The sequence below is a fragment of the Gallus gallus genome, chromosome 6, assembly GCF_016699485.2.
Source record: "Gallus gallus isolate bGalGal1 chromosome 6, bGalGal1.mat.broiler.GRCg7b, whole genome shotgun sequence".
Taxonomy (NCBI): Eukaryota; Metazoa; Chordata; class Aves; order Galliformes; family Phasianidae; genus Gallus; species Gallus gallus.
In genome coordinates this window covers 26,230,329-26,251,696 of record NC_052537.1, presented here as the reverse complement: position 1 = coordinate 26,251,696, position 21,368 = coordinate 26,230,329, and the positions used below count along the sequence as shown (strand labels likewise).

General features: G+C 39.2%; 1 protein-coding gene across 1 annotated transcript in view; it reads left to right on the top strand.

The window, feature by feature from the left end:
• Positions 1-21,368, top strand: part of SORCS1 (sortilin related VPS10 domain containing receptor 1) — a 554,925-nt gene that overhangs the window by 217,325 nt on the left and 316,232 nt on the right. The window contains exon 9 of the mRNA XM_025151802.3: positions 1,903-2,086. The gene's annotated coding sequence lies outside the window, so the exon portion shown is untranslated. The remainder of the gene's footprint in view (positions 1-1,902; positions 2,087-21,368) is intronic.

Here is a 21,368-nt window from a genome sequence, read left to right as displayed (position 1 = left end):
AAGGGAATTTCTGCTTGCAAGGTGGGCTTTAGGGAAAATCTGAGAAAATTGAACATATGCATCAATCTATTTTGAGACAATGGGATTCTGCATCTTCTCTTACTACTCTTTCAGGGAATAGAGAGAGGAATCATGCTAAGTTTTCAGCCAATGGGATCAATTGATAGTATTCTGAAAAGTACCTGTGGAAAGACCTGAAATAAATTGGACTGGCTCCATTCCAAGTCAGAATAAACCAAAAAATGGGTTGTATTGTAGAATCTGTCTCAGTTTGTTCAGCAGATCTGTATGGCTCATTTTAGTGCACTGAAGAGGTTGCATCTAAATAAGAATTTATATAGTGGTTATACTTGGATTCCTGTGATGTGCACTGAGTCCACAGCTGATGTCTTCAAAATGGCTTTCTTCCTGACTGAGCCAAAGTTGAAGCCCACATCTGAGTGCTGTCAGAAGACCTTTGCATGCCTTGTGGATTCAGGCCCCATCCCAGCTAACTCTCTCTCGATGCACAGTGTGCAACTGGGAAAAGCAACTTCGTTTGCTTTGAAAAGGAACTTCAGTGCAATAAGCACAATGTAGACATATAGTTCAGAACTGTAATGGATTTCTGCAAGTAGAACTCTGGACGATGCCTTTTTCCATTTCACTAGACAGTACCGAAGTCATATTCACTCAGATCAGGGCTTTCTGGAAGGAATGTGCAGCTATTTATGTGACACAGCCAGCCACTAAAATTCCTTACTGTATTTCTAATGCATGGCTCTGAAGGCTTGCTCCAAATATCACTGAAGTATTAAGGAAAAAGCCTTTAAAAATTTCTCACTGATTTGATTGGTTTTTGTTCTTGAGGTTTGGACTGACACCTAATTTAGTAGTAGCACTTTTCTCCTAAATAGTCCTTTTGCCCTGAATAGTTTCCTGAATAGTCCTTATCACAGCTGATATTCATTGCCTGTTTCTTTTGGCCCAGAGAAAGAACTTGTTCCCACTTACGAGGGAAAGATTTGTACATCCCTAATAGTGACTTTTAACAGTTGCCATGCATGGGTATAATGTTTTTAGGTAAGTTGCCCTCCCAGTAAGCAGTGTAATTTTAAGTTTGGAACTCAGTAAATCACTCAAATCTTCTGCAAGTCAGTAGGAAAATGATATTTAATGCCTGATTCATTCGCAAGCAATAAGAATGGAGAGCAGAGAAAGGAAAAGAACCTAATATTTAATCATGCACAAATTGTACAGCTAAAGCATGAGTTTTGGGGCTCAGGAAAACTTCAGCAGTAATATTGCAAGTTTGCATCAGAAGCCATGGGATACAGGAAAGAATTCCGCAATGAAATTGATAAATGAGGAAGAATCTTCCTCAGCTGATGCCCAGGAGTCTGATTCTACTAATTATCTTCCTGACTTACTTCAGCTGTTCTTAGCTGTGTTTTGGAGTACTTTCTTTTTGTTTTGTCCTCGATTTATACTGGTTGCTTTCTTCAAGAATAAAAAACAGCAAAATATCAGTCGTTGGCTTTATGGTATGATCTTTTTTCCATAAAATTACACGTAGAGGCAAGATCTAGAAGGTCCTAGATAATAAGTCCTCTGAATTATTGATTATTCTCTTAAGCATAAATGTAGGCGTCTAAATCCAGAAAAACATGCACTCATGTGAGCTCAAAATACAACTTTAAGTGTCTATAGCAAGTTAGTGTTCCCAAAGAAGGAAGTATGGAATAATATATGAAATGGAATAACTCTGGTGACTCTACTTATCTTTGTGCTCCAAGTGATTTTTTTTTTTTTTTTTTGAGTTTGATGAAATTTGTTGCGATTAAGGATACATCTGTTATTGTTTGGAAAAATCATTCTGCTGAGACTTTATGCATGACATTGTTTTCTTTGCTCTTTTTTCAGGTGTACAGATGCCTGTTTTGCCAGGACAAAGGGAACATTGCATGCCCGTGTTATTTCCAACACATTCAGAGTTCCTGTTTGCTTCCAGTTATCCTCCAGCACTGCAGAGATAGGTTGATACTTTGGATGTGCCTGAACCTTCCTTTTCGACAAGAAGTTATCTTGAAAATCACATCTTCCAAAGGTGAGTAAAAGAATAATATTCTCAGTTAGTGGAGCAAATTCTTGTAATATTCTCCTTCTAATGGCTTTGTGGGAGCTGTATCGTAGGAGCATTCCCTTGGCCTTTGATTACTTGCACATAGCAAAGCCAGCAGATTGTACTTAAATGCTCAATTTGCGACCTAGCAAGCGGAAAGAAACACCACTCTTGGCATTGTCTTTTGGTCTGGATTTTCATATTGAATACTTTTGCTAGGAGAAAGATCGTCATTGTTGGATTCCTAATGATAGTCTGTAGGCTGACATGACTGCAATGGAAGGTCATAGCAAAATCTGAATTATGGTTATTGCTCTCAAAAAGAGAGGAAACCTAAATCAGCAGGAGGTACAGGAGCTCTGGCCTACAGTAAGTTTTTGCACTTGTTACGCTGCAGAGTGTTGTGTTCTTTGCACCAAGGGAAAACATTTTTCTAGGTTGTTAATCAACATTGTGGTCATATTTCTTTTTTGTGGAACATATTTTTTTTATTGCTGTTTCTCCCCTTTGCACGGACAAGACAGGGAAGGAAAAAAGGTCCCATTATAATAAAACAGATTTTTAAACTGGGGCTATTTGCTTACAGACTAATGCTGCAATTAGAAAAGGCCTTGTTCCTTGGATAAAGCAGTTCTGAGATGTACCTTTTTATAAAACTTAATATCCACTCAATCCCTACCTGCTGTGGTGTAAGGAAAAACTGTTAAACTGTTTACAGGGGAAGTAACTGGCTTGTGCACATACCGAAAGGAGGACATTCACTGTAGGTTAACCAATTAATGAAACACCACCTTTGTCTACCTGCCCTTGGTGTTTCTTTACAGCTGTGGCCTAGGAAGCTGTAATGTGGCTGAAATATTCTGTGTGGATATACTGCAATATGTCCATTTAGCGTATGTAGTCCCCAGCTAAGAAAATGTTAGAAGTCTGTGAGTGTCCTGGTGACAGTCCTGAAACAGGAGCCTTGAGACTAATACCTTCTGCAAATTATGTCTGTTAAATAATAGGATGTCTATGTGGCTTAGTGATCTGCTAATTACTTGGATTTCTCCTCAGATCTCTTCGTAGTCTTGCCACTTGTGAATGATTCCAATCTGTCTGTCTTCCCATCCTCCCTGATTTTCTCTCCTCTATCGTGTGCCTCATTTCTTCTGTCTTCCATGCTCTCTGGAGGCTACTTGTATGGCACTTTTCTTGTTTCATTTTATCTTTTGATTAATTTATTTTGTGCAAAAGTCTTACTTGTGATTACTTATAAAAAGATGGATCTGGTCTTGACTTGGAAAGTCTTTCAGAAATGAAAGCTTCAGCCTTGTGTTGCGAGTGCTTCCCAGTAGATGAGACAGCTTATTTATGTGTTTGGAGAAGGATATGGGATTTATGAGTTGACTTTTCCTTTTTGTAACTCAACAAATTAGCTTCTGAAATGGAGTGTGGATGTCCAAAGGTGACCTGTGTCTCTATCTGATGGCTTCCTCCCCCTAAAAGTTGATCAAAGTTGGAGGAAATGGCTATATGTATTTATGATTTATGTTTTATGAGTTTTTCAAATTTCTGCCCAAGGTTCATGTAAACCTGCCTCAAGTTTGCCTGGTCTGCCATCTTTTTGAACTCCAGCTGGTTTCTCCCTGGGTAGTGTGGTGCTAACTATTAGAATTTTCAGCGAATATTGTAGTGATACTGCAGGGCCCTGCAGGGTGGAAGAGGTGTCATGCAGGAGGTGCTGTAGTGTCATGCAGGAGGTGCTGTAGGGTAAGGGTATGAAGTGTCCTTCTATTTGGTGAATGCCTGAGTAGCACCATAACTATGTTTATGAGATGAGAAAGCCCACAGAATCTGCAAAGGTGTGTTGTACAGGTGGGTAATTATGTCAGCTCATATTTGTCCTCTGTATGCTTGAAGAATATCCTGCAACAGTGATATTCTAGAGATGAGCAGAAATTCAGCCTATATTTTTCTTTGCCCTCCATTCCCACGAGAGCTGCGTCTTCCTTCTCCAATCTTAGCTGCATTTAATTTCTCTGCTAAGCTAGGTGCTTTGGGAGATGTATTTCTGAGTCAATGAAGGTTAACAGGATCAGATCCTCAGTTGGTGTCAAGCAGCACTGCTCCATCGTCATCAAAGAAATGGCACCAATTTAGGTATTTCTTATTGTATTTCTCCTGAGTACAAGCATCAGTAATGGGCTTGTGCTCATTAAATGGTGCCTTCCTGAGTCTGCCTTTTTCTGTTCTTGAAGAAATGCATCAGTTTAAAAGTTCAGTCCCTGTAAAATAGAATGCAGAAGACATCTATTCACTGAATGAATAATTATCTAGCTTGTTACAGGAATGCATATGTAAATTCCTATTGGAAACACTATGTTAAAACACTGTTACCAAATCCTCCATATTCTGAACTGGAAATGTTACCTGAGGAGCTGTTTTTCCTCAACATTTTGTTTAAAAGAATAAAAAAAATCCTGAGGACATCATGAACAGGAAGTAAAAGGGTATTGATGAATTTGTTAACAGTGAGTTGTTACAGCTCTGAGACGATCTTAATAAACAGCGCTGATTCTTAGCCAGTGTAGAAGAAATTCAAGCTCCATTTGAATAGTTTTTGCTCATGGCCAGAACAGATGGTTCTTTGCTAGGAGAGCTCAAGATTTGGGTCATTTTGGTGGGAGATGATGATATTCAGTGTGGGACAGGCTGAATGCGTGAAATGAGAGCCTATACACAAAGGCATCACAAATAAAAAAGGGTCAGATGGTTTTGCAGCCTTCCTCTCAATCTGAGTATGCAAGTGGCCTTATCGTGGGTCACCAGCTACAAGTATACATTTTCCTCTTAAAAAACTCTTGCACAGAATCTCCCTCTGTCGTCTTGTTGTCACCTAGGGCATGAGACACTCAGGAAGAGATGTCCTCTCTTGTATGTGTTCTATATGGTTTCTAGAAGATATGCACACTTACCTGTGCTTGAGCCTTTGTTTCCTTCTTGCATTGAAGGATCCTCAATTTCTCTGAATGGTTTTGTTAAAATTCAGGAGCTCTTATCTAGGAGAGGCTAGTGGGATAACTACCAGTTCAACTGGTGATGCTATGTGATAAAATAGAATTTAAATAGAAGTTCAGGGATAGCAGAGAGAGGCCAGATTCAGTGCATGGGTTATCTTGTAATCTATGTAGTAATAAATCTGTTTTTCCTGTCCTTACCCGTCCTTTGCATTTCTAAGCATGCTTTTTCCAAACCTGGGAAAAGAAAGGTATCTGACAAGCAAATGGGTGAGAACTCTCTGATAGAATCAGGCTGAATGGTGCTGAGTGCCTTGCAGCCCTCCTGTGTGTGTATATCATCTCTGTGCCTCTTATGCATAAGAGGATAATTCTGGATTTTGAATTGGGTGAACTATTTTTGTTTTGCCATTTTAAATATTTGATGACACAGTGCTGCTTATTCCATTTGTGTCCTTCACAATGCTGGGTTTCTGTGGCATTCAGATTTTTTTTTTAGTTTTCTGGGTTGCATTTTTTTTTCTTTCTTTTGTAAAATGACTTTTTCTCTCTGCCTGTCATGATACTTCAATTATTCATAATCATTACTGTAACACCAGACATCTCATCTACCTAAATCCTTTTGCCATTCCTTATGCTGTATGTGCTTAAATTTTCTATGTGTTGGAGTAGCACAAGATTTGAGAGCATCACAGATCTTTTGGAGCCATATATCATTCCTTGTTCCCCTGCTCCCTTTCTAAATTCAGTTTTAGGAAACTATCTTTCACCTGTCTTTGCAGCTAATTGCTGTGAATTCCTAATGGCTACTCTGGCTCACCCTCAGATGAAAAGCTCTAATCATGATATTTTAGGTGAAATCATTTACTCACCTTGAAGAAAAGCTTTGGCAAACTTGATATTTCTTTTGAGATAGAAATAGAATGTCTGTTAACGTTTCTGTCAGGTGTAGGCTATCAACTAAGACAGCAGGTGACAGGCTCCTTCATATATTCATATGCTTCTCAATTTTAATGGCACCCATCATCAGAAAGCAGTATACAGAAAGCCCAACAACAGATGATGACAGCAAAAGTCTCACTGCTGCGTTAAATCCATTTTTAGCATTTGGAGAGGCACTGTAATAGGATGTCAGTATTGAGTCCTCATATGCATTGTGCTCCACATTCTAGCACCACACTCTTCCAGGTAGAGATTCCCAGCAGAAGTGTCCTAAATTTTGTAAGATTGTACCTGAGTAAAACAGCTCTGAACTGAGGGACTGATGTGGGAAGGTGACAGCAGGCAAGATGAGTTTTAAAGGTTTAATCCATGGATGTCCATCCTTTTGACTTGGCTGGGCTGTGTTGGGTGAAGAGGAATTGTCTAGGGCCACATCTATGGGGGTTGTTTCAAAAGTAATGCCTCCTCTTTATTTCCATGGAAACTACAACCAATACAGAGACACAATAACCCAGTTTAATGGAGCACATTCTCAGCTACAAAACATTCTTTTTTCAGCACAGTCACCACCATTAGCTCTGCATTTTCACTGGCGATGTACAAGAGCCTACATGCTGTGCTCATAACAGTCTGCAACAGCAGAGGTGACCCACTGTTGCCACTGCTGAAATGCACAACACACCACCTCACTCTGCTCATATCCACTGTTCGGTCTCCATAAACATTGAACAAGTGTTGATGGATGTCAATGAGTGCAACTCTTTCTGCACTGAGGAATTCAGTGACACCTCTTTGCTTCATACGTGCTTCTGTGTTAGACTCTATTTTGTCAGACTGCCCCCCTGCTGCAATCTATCACACAACAACAAATTTTAGCAGGATATTGGTGGGAAGGTTCAACCTCTACTGCTGTACCACCAACATCTGCCTCTGATGTAATGAGCCAACATAACAGGAGACATTGCTTTCAGAGGTGCCTTCATAAAACATTTAATATGGTTAATGTATATAAGTAGCAAAACTTACTTTAATGTTTTAATGATTTTTTTTTTTAATGAAAGTGTAAAAAAGAACAACAAAAACACAGAACTACTGGTATATTTGACTTTCTTTTTGTGAAACTAACACATCAGTCTAGTTTGATGGCAGTGGTTGCAAGTCTTAATGAGTCCTCAAGGTGTTCATCGGAGATTTTTGATGTAATTTTACTTTTTCTGTGCTTCATCCTTGAAACTAGTTGTTCATAAATATGTGTACTGCCAAGGAGATGATATGGATGAGGCTTGGCTTTGAAACTAGGGGTATTTCTCTCTGGTAAGAGAGGATTAATGAAAGTCTGGTAAAGAGATGTGATCAAATTTTTGACTGCGACTCTATACGTCCCATTTGAAAATTCACAATTAACTTATTTATGTCAATTGAAAGTGGAGTCCCACATAAACCTAAAAATTGATGATTTTTGTTGGCAATCTTGAAACCTGTTCTCAAATTTCTTTAAAAAATGAAAAGCACAGCTGCATGTTTTTCACTGTTCACTGGGTTGTGTTTAGCCAATGAATCAAGATCCATAAACTTATTTGAATTAGTACTGCACTGCGCCCTTCCTGTGCCCTGGTCTCAGCCCAGATGAGGTTAATAGCACACCGATGTTCGGTTGGAGCTGAGTGATGGGTGTGTGCCCGGGTCCAGGCTGAGCCACTTGGTGGAGTAGAGCTGCTGCCCTGATGGTGTGGGGCAGGGGGATCGGGAGTTGGACGTCCCTGGTCTAATCCCAGCTCTGCTCTAATTACTGGTCCTTTTTAAGGTCACTTACTGACTCCTCTTGGTTTGTGTGGTGGACATGTACTTATTCCACTTATTTCTTTTTCACTTACATGTTGTGGACATTTTCAAAATAAGAGTGACTTGGTCAGCTGGAAGCACCTTGAGCAATGGATGTTGCTCCATCCCTCGGGGAGTTGAAAGGTGGCCATAGGCTTCACAGCACGGCAGGATGAAGAGGTTCTTTAAGCAAATGGGAGAACTGGGCACTGATTCTCAGGCAGATGTCTGTGGTTACAGCAGGTGAAACCTCCCAGAGAACAGGCAGGACTGGTTAGCTGATAGATGGGATGCCCTGTGGCTCCACTCTGCACTGAGGGGACTTTTGGTAGTGACAGCGAAAGAGAAGAGCTTAATGTTTCACTGATGGGCTGAAGAAGAAGACATCTGTTAGCTGCAGCTCTGCAGGCAAACCACAAGGATCCACGCTGTTGGCTATCCTGCTGCAGGAATCACAAAAGTTACTCAGAAACTTTCTCACATGGATGACTCCTGGCTGCTTTATGAATCATAATGGCCTTCCTGAGATAGGTACCAGACACTGTAAATAACATCAAGTGAGTGCAGGGAAATATTGAGATCACTAGGCAAGGAAAATACAAACTTAGCCTGTCTAAATCATACCCAGTCCTGGCTGTCTTCAGAGCCAGGTGATTTTTATTCATTTAGAGATAGAAGAGGGGAAGGAGGGGGAGAGAACAGCATTAAGATGATTTTGGCATGAATTTGGATCGTCTGTCTCTAGTTTCCAACAGTGTGTTGTCACGGATGCTACTTTATCACTTCTATTAGACAAAACAAGGGCAGGTCTCCGTTTTCTCCTCACTTTACTCTCAGCAACAGTTGCTGTGCTTGAATCCTGCTCCCATTTTTCTCTGACAGTGAAGCATCTTACCTCCTTCTGGTTAATTGGTGCTTGAGCAGCAGGAAATTGTGTGTGGAGACAGCAGAATTCTCTGCCTGCTCAGCATCTGTACTCTGCTCACATATGTAATTTCAATATGAAGCTTAAATGTTATAGGAGTGTGTGTAGATAGAAATTGTTTTAAATAAGAACAGGGACATGAAAATTGAGTAGATTTGTGGTTTGACTGAAAGTTGCAAGCCTTTTAGACACGATTCTGAGGAACATACTTAAAAGCAAGTTCCTTTGCAATGTTAAGTCTGTGTAAATATTGGATAGTGGAATGTACAAAATTATTTTGTAAGCTATGCATGTGTGCTGGTCTCATATATTTGCCATTGCATATCATATATATTTGTGTGTCCCAAACTTCCTTCTCCTCCTGAAGGCAGAGGTGCAGCTGAAGAAAATTATTAGCAGTAGATGATGTGCTTGAATGTATCTGTGTTCAGGAGATGCCTAGAGGCTTCTCAGGTGTCAGTGAAGGCATTGGGTGCAAGAGATCCATGTTTTCTTAGTCCAGAGTAGGTCTTGAAGCCCTGCCTCTGGGTGCTGCTATGGGGCAATTTTGGCTCTTTAGTTTGCTGGAGCTGAGGTCGATCCTTGCAGAGCCACAGTGGGGTCTGTAAAATCAATGCAGACGAACTCCAGCTTTACTGGTGCTGTTAATCTTTAATATTAGACTCAAGCATTTCAATTTTAAGGTTAATAATTGTTGACACATTGCTGAAGAGCTACTTTCCAAATGAGGTGTTATCTATTCCAGCAGAACAGATACCAGGGCTGCTCCAAAAGTAATGCCTCCTATTATATTATGTTGGCCCATGATACCAGAGGGTGATGTTGGTAGTATGACAGTAGAGGTTGAACCTTCCCACAAGCATCCCATTATATTCTGTTGCCATGTGACAGATGGCAGCAGAGGGGCAGTCTGACAAAATGGTCTTTGATATGGAAGTGTGTATGAAGTAAAGAGATGTCACTGAATTCCTCCATGCATAAAAAATTGCACGCACTGACATCCATCAACACTTGTTCAATGTTTATGGAGTCCAAGCAGTAGATATGAGCACAGTGAGGTGGTGGGTGGTACCTTTCAGCAGTGATAACAGTGACATGAAAGACAAGCTAATTTCTGAATGGCCATCCAGATTTATATGAATGCAACATGCAGGCTCTTGTTCATCACTGGCAAAAATGCGTAGCTAATGGTGGTGACTTGAAAAAGAGTGTTTTGTAGCTGATAATGTGGTTTATCAAATAGCATTATTGTCCTCTTTGTATTGTTTTTAGTTTCCAGCAAAATTAGGAAGCATTACTTTCAGAGTAACCTATGTATATTAGTTACACTGCCAAGAACTCTTCTCTCTCTCAGTGTATTGTCAATAATAGCTTTCTGTCATCTTTTCTGTCTAGTGTACTCTTAGGACCATGCAGATTTTGAGGAAGAGAGGCCATCAAAGCAGCCAAGCAATCTCCTGTCTTTTTGCATTAAACTATTTCCTCCTGATCCCCAGGCTGGACTTATGTGCCAGAGAAATTGGGAAGTCCATGGCTTCAGTCTGAAATTAGATTTCACACCTGATCTGTAACCATCTTAGCTACATCTGCAGTGTACAGAGATCCACTAGGAACATCATCTATAACCCTATGTCACCTTTTCTGCTGTTGATGGGGAAGGAGAAATGACAAGGAACAAAATGGATTCAGAAGCTGTGCTTGAGATAATGGTTCACAGGCAATAAGATGGATGTCATGTAATTACTCCACTATAAATTCCTGCCTGCTTCATACCGTGTTGTTTATTCCTGTCCTCTCTTATTCATTCCTATTTTTATCCAGGGCATTATTTTCTTCTTTTCCTGCTCTCCCTACTCCTGAAAACCCCAGTCTGCATTTAGTAAATAAAGGGCAAAGTCACTTCTCATCCACCCAACTGTTGCCTCGGGTCTGAAATGAGAAAGCCTCCACTGACGATGTAGTGCCCAATTTAAAGCAGTATCACCTGTCAGTTTGATAAAAAGCTTGGAAAAAACATCCCTTCTCAGTCCAGGGAAAAAAAAAAAAGTGATCTAAAATAAATGCTAACCACAGAAAAAAAATTAAACAAACAAATGGCTGAGAATTATTTTTACGGTTCTATTTAAATTACTGCTTATTTGTGGCTTGAACAGAATGGCCATGAGGGAAGCTTGCAGGCCATCAGAAATGCAAACTTCTTGTAGTTTTTTTTTTTTTTTTATCGTGGCTGTTGAAATGCATAGTGTGAAAGGTGCATTTACAGTACCTTGGGCTCAGTTTCCTTGAGTCTCTGATTTTTCTTTCTGACTGTATCTTATTCTTTCCACTGTATTTATCTTTTGTCTTTGCCCTCCTGAAATTTTCTCGCAATTCAACCTATGGAAGCTCAAATAGTTTCTTGCTTTGTTTCACTAAAAGCCAAGTGTGCGTATGCCATTCCATTCCATTAAGCAGAGCTGCGGCCCTGAACCTAGATTTCCGTTTTCTCAGCACAGGAATATGCAAAGATGATTACTTCTATGTTGTGAGTTTGGTCCTCGAGGTAGCCAAAAGAAGAGTTAGCTGAAAGTTCTCCACAAGATGTAACCCAGCAGAAGTCTGGTTTGTGATTTCCAGTAACTCTTCTTAATCTGTATTCTCCATCAGCTGTGCTGCACTAATTTCCATTTCAGAACCTTCTCTGGATCTTGCAGAAGTCAGCAGGAGTCTTCTAGAATCAAAGAGCTTTGCATCAAATCCTTACTGCATATACAATTAAGTTACATTGTACTTTAGCTTCGGTGCCTAAGACATCTTCATATTTACCTTCAAAATGGATCGTGCCTTTCTATCTTGTTTCCATTCCCAAAAGTGAGGATTTGATCTGTAAGCAGGGTCTAATTTTTATTACTGAAGAAACATGAAAACCTGATGTTGTGGCAGCCTGAGGAGTTAAATAAATAAAACAGAATTTTAAAAAAGGTGGGGAGTGCTGTTAAAAAAACAAAAAACCCATAAACAAATGGACTAAAAAACAACCTGTGAGATGCTGGCCAATATATCAAGGAGTAGCAAATTGCATGTTAAGGTCAGTAATGTTAGTGAAGACAGGCTGAAACTATGTAGATTGTGTGGCTTCTTCACAAATAACTTGTCCAGCACGGGGAGGAATGCACGGAACCTGCAACTTGCAGAGAGGTATTAAATAGCTCTCTAACCCTCAGGGTTTAAGTTTTGCTCCAAAGCCAGTTTGAATCTGATTTCAGATGAAAGCTTTTACTCAATCTGTAATGCACTGTGATATCCAGCAGGTAGAACTCATTGAGGGAAATTGCTTCCAGCGATGATGTATGATTCACTCAGTCACATCTCTGAGCTATTTAGGGGAAATTATCCATGGGATTGTATCATTAGTTTAAAAGCTGCCTCAATTGTTTTTCTGTCAGGATAATTTTAAGCCACACAAGAATATTAGTTGGAAAAACATATTTGAAAAGGAGCCTAACTCCTTCCATATTGCTCAAATCTAGGTTTCAGGTAATATTTTCCCCTTCATTTCTATCAACTGTATTGATAAGAAGTGAACTGACTCTCAGTTGGCCGGTGATTTTGTCTGGATGCTGCTACTTTTTGTTGATCAGATAAACAGCTTTCACGTACTTTAGCCACTGGCCTTGTCTGCCCTTGCTACACCAAAAGGAACACGACTTTGAAATTTTGCAACCACAGACCTAACTGCACAATCCATGAAATAACAAAGCTCTAGAGAAGGAAAGACCCTGCTCACATTAGTCAGTAATGTGGGCTGTTTCCAGGGGGCTTCGTTTAATCAGAAGTCTCCAGAGAAAGTTGGAAATTTAGACTACATGGTGGAACTACGCAAAAATAGAGATACAGAATAACAGACATAATTGTTGGAGTACCAAAGAGATGAGGGTTGGTAGAAGTATCGAGCTAGAAAGTAAATGAAACATTCTCCTGGAGAAAAAAAAAAAGAATAAAAAAAAATCTATACATAAAAGAGAAGACTGAATTAATATTATAAATAATAATGTGACCTAAAGGAAAGGAAATACAAGGTTGGCTGATATGAAGGCATGAGGGGCATTCTTTGGCAAGATCCTTCAGCTTCTCAATAAAAAATGGTCATGTTTCTACATTGCTCAAACTGCATATAAGGGAAAAGTTGTAGTGAGCTTGAAGTGCGAGAATACTCTGACACTAAGTGTGCTATGCAGCCACACCTAGGTCCTGATCTGTCCACCATGACTTCTGCACCTCTGAATGTAGTTTCTGTCTTCTGTTCTAGATTATTTAACAAGCCTTCATGAGTGTGGTTTCTCCCTTGAAGACTGGTTGCACATTAAGAATTCTGCCCTGGGTTGGGAGGCCAGGACTATCAGGTTCTCGAAGAGCAGGCAGGCTGGGATGACAGAATTTGCATGCGTGACTTATCACAGTGGCAGGGCCAGTAGCCTTAGCAGTGCAAAAGTGTTTTGTAAAAAATGCTGTGAGGGCAAATACTGAAGAGAGTTACCTTTCTTTCATCCATAGCGGAGCAGGATTTATCTTTTCTTGTGATAAGACAGCAGAACTTGCTTACTCTCCTCTGAGCAAAAGCTCTTGATGAGCCTGGGTATTTCCAGGTAAACAGAAATAATTCCAACATTCCTAGTCCCCAAATTGCTTTTCCATTTGAATTGCAAATTAGATTTTTTCATTATAGTCTGAAGCCATAACAATGATCCAAGGTAATGTGATGTATATTCACTTAGCAGGAAGATGCAGTTAGAGGTGTCACAGACAGCAGTCATCACAAACCAGGAAGCAGAGCTTTCCATTTGCTCAGGCTCACTTGGTTTCCACCAGAGGGAAAATACGACACTGTCATGCACTACTGACAGTGTGAACACTTCTTGAATGAAGCCTGTGGTAAAACAGCAGCACGTATATGTGGAGTTTGAGGCACTCACTATAAGCAAGTACCTCTGATGAAAGGAACACTTTTTTGTGACTTCTAATTTTATTCTTTTCAGCAAAGAATACACTGTAGTTGATAGAAATGATTTTTTTTTTCTATCCTGAAAAATCCTTAGACCACCAGACTACAGAAGAATATGTCTTAAAAATTATGCAGGCAAGAGTGGAGGGTTTTTCAAAATGGCATTATTTTCTGGGAGGAATCTGGGAATTAGAAATTAGCGTTCTTCTTCTCTGCATCCTTTGATGTGATCCCTCAGAACTTTAGAGAATCATAAAAGTCTGAGTTTTATACACCTAAAAAGGAAAGTTATCCAAGATACCTCCTGACCTTAGACTTCTTTCTCTCTTGTCTCCACCGAGTTAACATCACAGTAAACTTAGATGGAACTCAGTTTCCTAAACGAATACTTTATGTTATTTCAGATGTCCTAGGGTACCTTACCTGCCTTCCAACTGCCAGAATAATGCATGTCTAGTAGGTAAGAAAACCGTACCGGGCAGCCCTGTGCCTGCTCAGCGCATCTGCATTTATGCAGCTGAATCTTGCTGCTCTCTCATTGCTGTTGGTATTAAATCCTGTCCTCCCACATACAAAACCTATTTAACCAGATGAAAGCACAATTCCCCATCCCCATAGCTGATGGCATTAATCAGTAAATAGCAAGTTGTTACAGGGAAAGAACTTCTACTTGTGTGCAGAGGGAGATGACAAACACTGAATCAGAATGTCCCTTAAATACATAGTTGGTCAGAGTAAAACCAGCAAAAATCATCATGACCTACCTGAATATGTGTAATGTGGGCTGTACCAATCCCATCTGAATTGAGTTCAACTGATTCAGACTTCAGCAGTTTGAGAAAATTTCAACAAAATAGAAAAGGCATATTGTAATGGGGTGCATTTCAAGAAGAAGTAGATGAATTTTCTGCATTGGGAAGAAAAGTTTTTGCAGTAAAAAAGAAATGTTATCAGAAGACTAACAATCTCACATTATATTCCTGATCTTCATTCTATTCCTTGCAAATCAAACGTATCTCTTTAGGTATTGTGCTTCATCCTGGCCACAGGTTAGGGAGAGTGGTGTAAGAAGTACAATAGAAAAAGTCTGTAGGAAGAACTGTCCACAGTAAAACTGATTTTCAAACTCTTTGTCTGTAGAGTCTTTGGATAATATTGACTGTTCTGTATATGTTGTCTGTGACCTCACTGAAGAATTGGTATGGGGAACCTGATTAATATATAAAAATTATATGATATATTCTTATAATATATGAAAATTATTTATTATATATAGGTATTATCCACTTGCAACTGAAAGAGCAATCTTTGTATCATCCTTCAGATTTTAAAATCCTCCACCTCACTTGCTGTGTACTTTGCATATCTATCTACATTGCTGCATCTGAAAAAGCAGAAGGGTAAACAGTAATTATATGTATTCAGGGATAAACAATACCCAGCTTGAACATTACTTCTTATGACAAAATATGGATTTCTGAATCAGAATCAAATGGAATATGAGCCTGACTAATTGAAACCCATGTTTTTCTAATAGTCATTTCTTCCCACTTTGTGAAATCAACGTATGAGTGGTTATCTTTTATTCTTATTTCATCTTAAATCTAATTGATCAATTTTAACTAATTGCATAGTTCATACTGTACTTTTTAAGCAAAGCTTATTCAACGTTCAGTCACGCTGGCAGTTTGGGATGAGAGAATGGTTTCTAGAAAATGGAGTAGAAAGACATTTCCATAGGAAAAGTAACTCTGAGAAGTGTCTGACAGAGTGTGGATAACTTATGTGTTTGGAAGACGCGAGATGTATGGCAACTTCCTTGGCAGGACTCAAGGAAAAACGTGATATTTGAACACCAAATACACAAAGATGCTGCAAGTGTTGACTGATAGCAACATTTCAGCATAATCCTTCTCCTCAATGGTGTCATATCATCTGATATATACTGAGCTGGTGTCTGGTTTTGCTCTATACCACAGAAAATATGCAGGCAATAAGAGAAAATATTAGTGTGTGTGCATGCATGTGTGTAAGAGACAGAGTGAGAGAGGGAATACAAACCAGTGACCTTTAGTGGATGGAGTCAGAAGCAATCAACTTCACATCATAAGATCAGCTGAGCATCAGAAGCTTTTCAGAGGGGTAACAGTGTTCAAACTTCTACTTTAGCTCACTTTTCAGGCTTCATATGCAGAATTTCAGCAACACACCAACATCAAGTTCCTGTGAATCATCATATAAAACACAGTGGAAAGTCTCCTAGGCAGTGGTTTCATGATGTCTGCATCTGGGCAATTTACAAATATCACCTTCATTTTAGCAAAATGGTGGCAGAGGGTTGGGGTTTTAATAGTTTTGGGGTTTTGTTGTTGTTGTTTTTTGGCATCGTATGCATCCAAATTTTATTCTGTAATGGCTGCATCTATTAGCATCAGTAAAGACCTTGAAGTCTCATATAATAGTGCTATGAGGTCTTCATAGATTTATTTTATACAACCTGCTATTCCTTCCTACTAGAGCTGGACTACTCTATCCAGAAGTTTGCTAAAGGCTCTGTACAATACCCAGCAGCTTATGGCCAGAACATGTTTCTTTTTAATACTCAGGTCATAAAGTGCCTATTAAGAGGACATTAAAGCCAAAGAAAATCTATCTAAAGCCTCAAATGGGCACTGGATAAGGCACACACTAGAGAATATGCTATATAAGCATGCTCATAAATCATTAAAATTAAGATAGAATCTATCACTAATAAGTAAAGTTCAAGGACAGCCTTTATCTTGTTAAATTATCCAAATTTTGCTGTCTATTAGCATATCATTTGGAATGTAAAATGACTGTAGGATGGCGTTTTTTTTTTCACCATACTTGGTAACAGCATATTATACGGAATAAGAAGCCTTAGCAACTGTTCTAATATGCAATAATAATGCTGGAATTATTCTTTGGGGGAGGTTGTTGCATTAAGCAGCAAGTAATTAATGGTAAATTGTGCTGGAAATTCTTGGAAAAAAGACAAATTACATACACTTTTGTACTTATACTCAGCAAGTCCCATGTAATTAACAATATTAAGATAAATATGAGAGTAATTATTAATGATGAGATTAACTTCACATCCTAGTGAAAACAGATGTGTTTCATCTTATGTGTGTGGTAGGAACTGAGTCTTGATTGTAATTTCTAAAAATATCTGATGTTGTAGCTTCATGGAAAACTTCTTCATACAGTGCTATTGATTATACAGCAATCCTTGACATTTGTCCTGACAGATCTCGAGGCATGAGATCACTTCTGCTGGATGTGCTGAGAGGTGTTTTCTTGAAGGAAACTGCCTAAGAACATGAAAATCTCATTCTAGATAATGGAGGTCAGACCCTTCCATAAGCACTGTGCTCCAGTGACCGCATAGTATATTTGAAATTACTACTGAGAAGGGATTTGACCCACTTAGCACTGCGTTTAGCCCAGGTTCGTGAATTATCCTTGTGTTTTAATAGTTAGTAGGGCAATGTCCAGAGAGGGAAAGACATTGCATAGCAATGAAAAGTAACTATTTCAAATGGGAATTGAACAAGGATAATGTATTGGAATGAAATTTCAAAGGGAAGAAAAGAGAAGGCACAGCTTCCATGTTTGAATTTGTCTTGAATGTCTGTAGTGCTTGACCTAGCGTATTTGCTTTGTGCCTCCAGCATCTTCTAGATGTTAGAGGCTACGTGCAGGTTACCCTTGAGTTGAGAATAGATTTCAAACTCTAGGTCTGCTTTGGTCTCTTTTTGTCCAGTGTCCATCCCCGCCACCTCCTAATAGCTTAGCATCCATTCTCTTGCTCTTTGAAGTCTGCTGATAACATGGAATATAATATGCGTTTTTATTCATGTACCCAGGCAACATCATGGCTAAAGGCCTGTGGTCTCAGGGGAAGGTCTGTCTCTCTCAAATCACTGAGATCTGTGTCCATATCAAAACAGGTCCTTTGTGTACTGGCTTTTAATTTAAAGATAAACAGGGCATCTCCTTGTTGTCAATCAAGAACATTTTGCTTGGTAAAACCTCCACCAGGAGGGAAAGAGAATTTTGCCTATTTCAGTGCAATGATTTAGGGGAAGCGCTTATAAATCCTGCCTCACCTGACCTGGCTGGCACATACAGAGGAGCAATCACCAGCGCTTGTACGTTAATTAATCAAGACTCTCAGAAATACAGATTCTTAACAGCTTCGGATGCCTTTCACCTTTCCTGGTTTGAGTCCAGCTCAGATCAGTAGGGATGGAGGCATACAAGTGACTTCTGCTTGCTTGTTTGGTACTGACAAGAACTGGTGACCTCAGTTGAGATTCTGTTTCATTAGGCACCTACAGGTTTAATATCAGAGTTATAATTAGTCATCTCAGTGAGCAGGCTTGGGCCAAATATGTGGCAACACAGGCACCAGAGCAAGTGCCTTCAGGTCATGCTGGAGGGAGACTAGCCTGTGATTGATTGGACATTTTGGGTTTCATAGTGTGCTCCATACTTGCTCTCATTTTCCATTGCTTGCTCTCTTACATGCTCCCTCTCCGAGGGAAAGGGGAATTAAAGGATATCATTTTCTCTGTCAATCAAATAGACTAGTGACTCTCATGAGAACTCAGCTGTACTCAAAGTCATTCAGCTTATTTTCAAGCCATAAAAATAATAGAAAATTGTTTTACTCCTGAAATAAATTTCCCTCTGATTTATTTATTTATTTATTTATTGCAAATATGAAGACACTTTGGTATCTTTTTCGAGGGAAAATAATTGTCTCTGAAAGGTAGAGAGTGAATGTATCTCAGTGGATTTTTTAAGCTTTATGATGGGGGTCTGTATTTTCTGATATGTCTGTGCAATGCCTGACACAAAAGAATGTTGCTCACGCTTAGGAGTCTGCAAGGTGGTTCCTGAAGGAACCGTGGCAATGTTGTATCATCATTTAATGTAATTTTGTGTGTTTTCACATGTGTACAATGTACCTCTGATAAACTACAAACCTTTATTAGGATTTTAAGATGCTTAAGGGAAGGCAGACACACAAGTAGGGGACTATTAGAGGAAACTGTGAAGATCATGGAAGATAAGAGGCAGAAAAAATAGAGAAATGAGAACCTTTGGGATAATTTCTTTTTTGTTATTCTCCTACAGTACAGAATTAAGTTGTTTAAACCTACAGCTTGAAATTTACAAGGAGAAAAGCATGTTTCTTGAGATAGTCGAATGCAGTTCTTCACCTGTTTGATGTGGTAACAAGATGATTTTTCAGGTTTCTGTGGTGGTTACCTCTTGCATTTCCTCATCACCCAAGTTGGTACCTTGTTTTCTGGCAGATCATGGGATTTTCCTGGAAACTTGTAGCTGCTGATGTACCTGACAACACAAAAATGAAAGAATTTGGGCACCTACATGCAAAAACTTTGAGTCCTATCATCTTCTTTGGAATCTAAAATGTTTAGACATTAAAGTCCTCAGGAAATACAGCATTATTAATGTAAGATCTCCACTGTGTGCTGAACTCTTTAGTGCTAACCTCTCTGGCTTGATGTCCTCATGGGTAATAATGACTGAGAAGACACCAAGAAGAATGATTTTTTATTGTGTCCACAAAAGTGCTGCTTTAGCAACTGTAACTTCTGCTTTTAAAGAGGATGTCGTCAATGTAAAGGGCAGCTCTATATTTCTCCGTGACTAAAGCAGAACCATTACTGTCCAGAAAAATGACAGAGGAATGGATTTACTGCTTTAAGGGCTCCTCAATAAGTCATTGGTTTCAGTGGAAAAGCGTTTGCCTAATTTATTGAGGAAGCAATCAGTCACTAGAAAATACATCTCATACATGAAAGTAGGCACTTGGGTCTCTGCCCAGCTCAACCAACTGGCATGACAGTAACAGGTCGCCATAAGGGTAGACCAGTGCTGGTAGTTCCTGACATAAAGGTTGTGTTTTCTCTTTTTTAATTAATTTCTTTATTGTTTTTTTTTTAATATATATTATTTTTAATAGTGGCTTCAGAAGCCGCTGGGAAGTACCAATGTGGAAAACATGCAAGGACAGCCTTGAGAGAGATCTGACAGCTTGCACAGGCAAAGGGGTTGAGCACTACGTCTGCTGTGGAGTGGGCTTCTATTGCAGAGAGTGAGATTCAGGCTGGCCTTTAGAAAAAAGTGTCTAGCAGGAAGGCTCAGTAAGGCTTTTGAATAAGTATACTAAGTTTAGTTCAGTCAGTGACTGGAAGTTTTAAGGCAAATCAGGACATGGTAAACCTGTAGGTAATTATGGGAATCAGAAACACTCTACAGTGATCATTTGACCTCTGCTTTTATGAGGGTTATTCACTTCCTATTAAAACAAACAAACAAAAAGGCTAACTTGCAGTGAATAAATGACAAAGTAGATAGCTTTATAAGCTTTTCCAAGCTGGAACAAAACTTCTTCATATTTCCTATCTGAATGTGCTGAATTTGTAATGGACAGCAGTGGGGGAAAAAAAAAAGAGTAGAATGACAGATATTCATTATTTACTTATTGCACTTCACTGATTTTAATACTTTTCTTAGAAGTTATCTCTGAAATATTGTGAAGTAACATCCGCTTTCCTTGAAAAGAAAAGTTGACTTTGAATCCTCACAGCCACACTGAAAAGTGTGAACTGTAAACAAAAAGCTTGGAGGAATTTTCTTTTTATTTAAAAAAAACAACAAACCTTTCAAAACATTTTTCTTTAACCTTTTCCTTTTTAAACTCATGTCATTGTTTTGATAGACATAATTCCTTGTTGCTGAAATCGTTGCATTAGAAATACCATGTATATCAGAAGTTAGAAAGGTTTCACTTCTAATGGTCAGGTCCATTCTACAGGGTGTTGTCATACTATTGATTTCTTCTGAAGTTTGCCTCTTCACTATTGACTTTCCTGGCAGTGGAGATATTTTCTGTGTTTTGGTATCATTCCTATTGGGATCTGGAGCTGAAGCACAAGCATTTGCCCTTTTAGTTCTTATTGTAAGTGCCGGTCAAACAATCTCTGTAGAAGCAGGAGAGTGGAGAGTTTTTTTAAGTAAAAACTCAATTTTCAATTAAATGCTACATTCATATCATTCAGCTTTGAGAAATGTAATGTTTAGGTCAGAACACTTGAATTTCAAAGTCTCAAACAGTTAAATCAAGAAGCTGTTCTGCCTGGCTGGCAGAGCTTCCAAGCTGTCATTCTCTTCTCCAGGGTGCAGCTCCAGCACTTGATGCATCTCCAGTAATGTTCCTACTCTCATGAGCAACAGATAGATCGTTTCCTTTCCAGAGAAACACTAATGTGCATCATAGAAAATGCATTACTCTCAAGATGCTTCATTTGCAAAGGCATTCAGGGTATTTCATCTACAAGTTCCATGGGGTACCACAAAAGAGCTCAGTATCCTTCCCAGTGCCTTCTGTGATGGTTGCACTGTGTACACTAATCCTTCCAAGTAGGTGTCTTCAGTCCTGGGATTTTCTTTCTCATTCTATTGATCCGAAACTTATTTTTTAAGCTTCCTTGACATATTGTAAACCTTATCTACTCATCCAGGCTTTTGCTGGAGGCC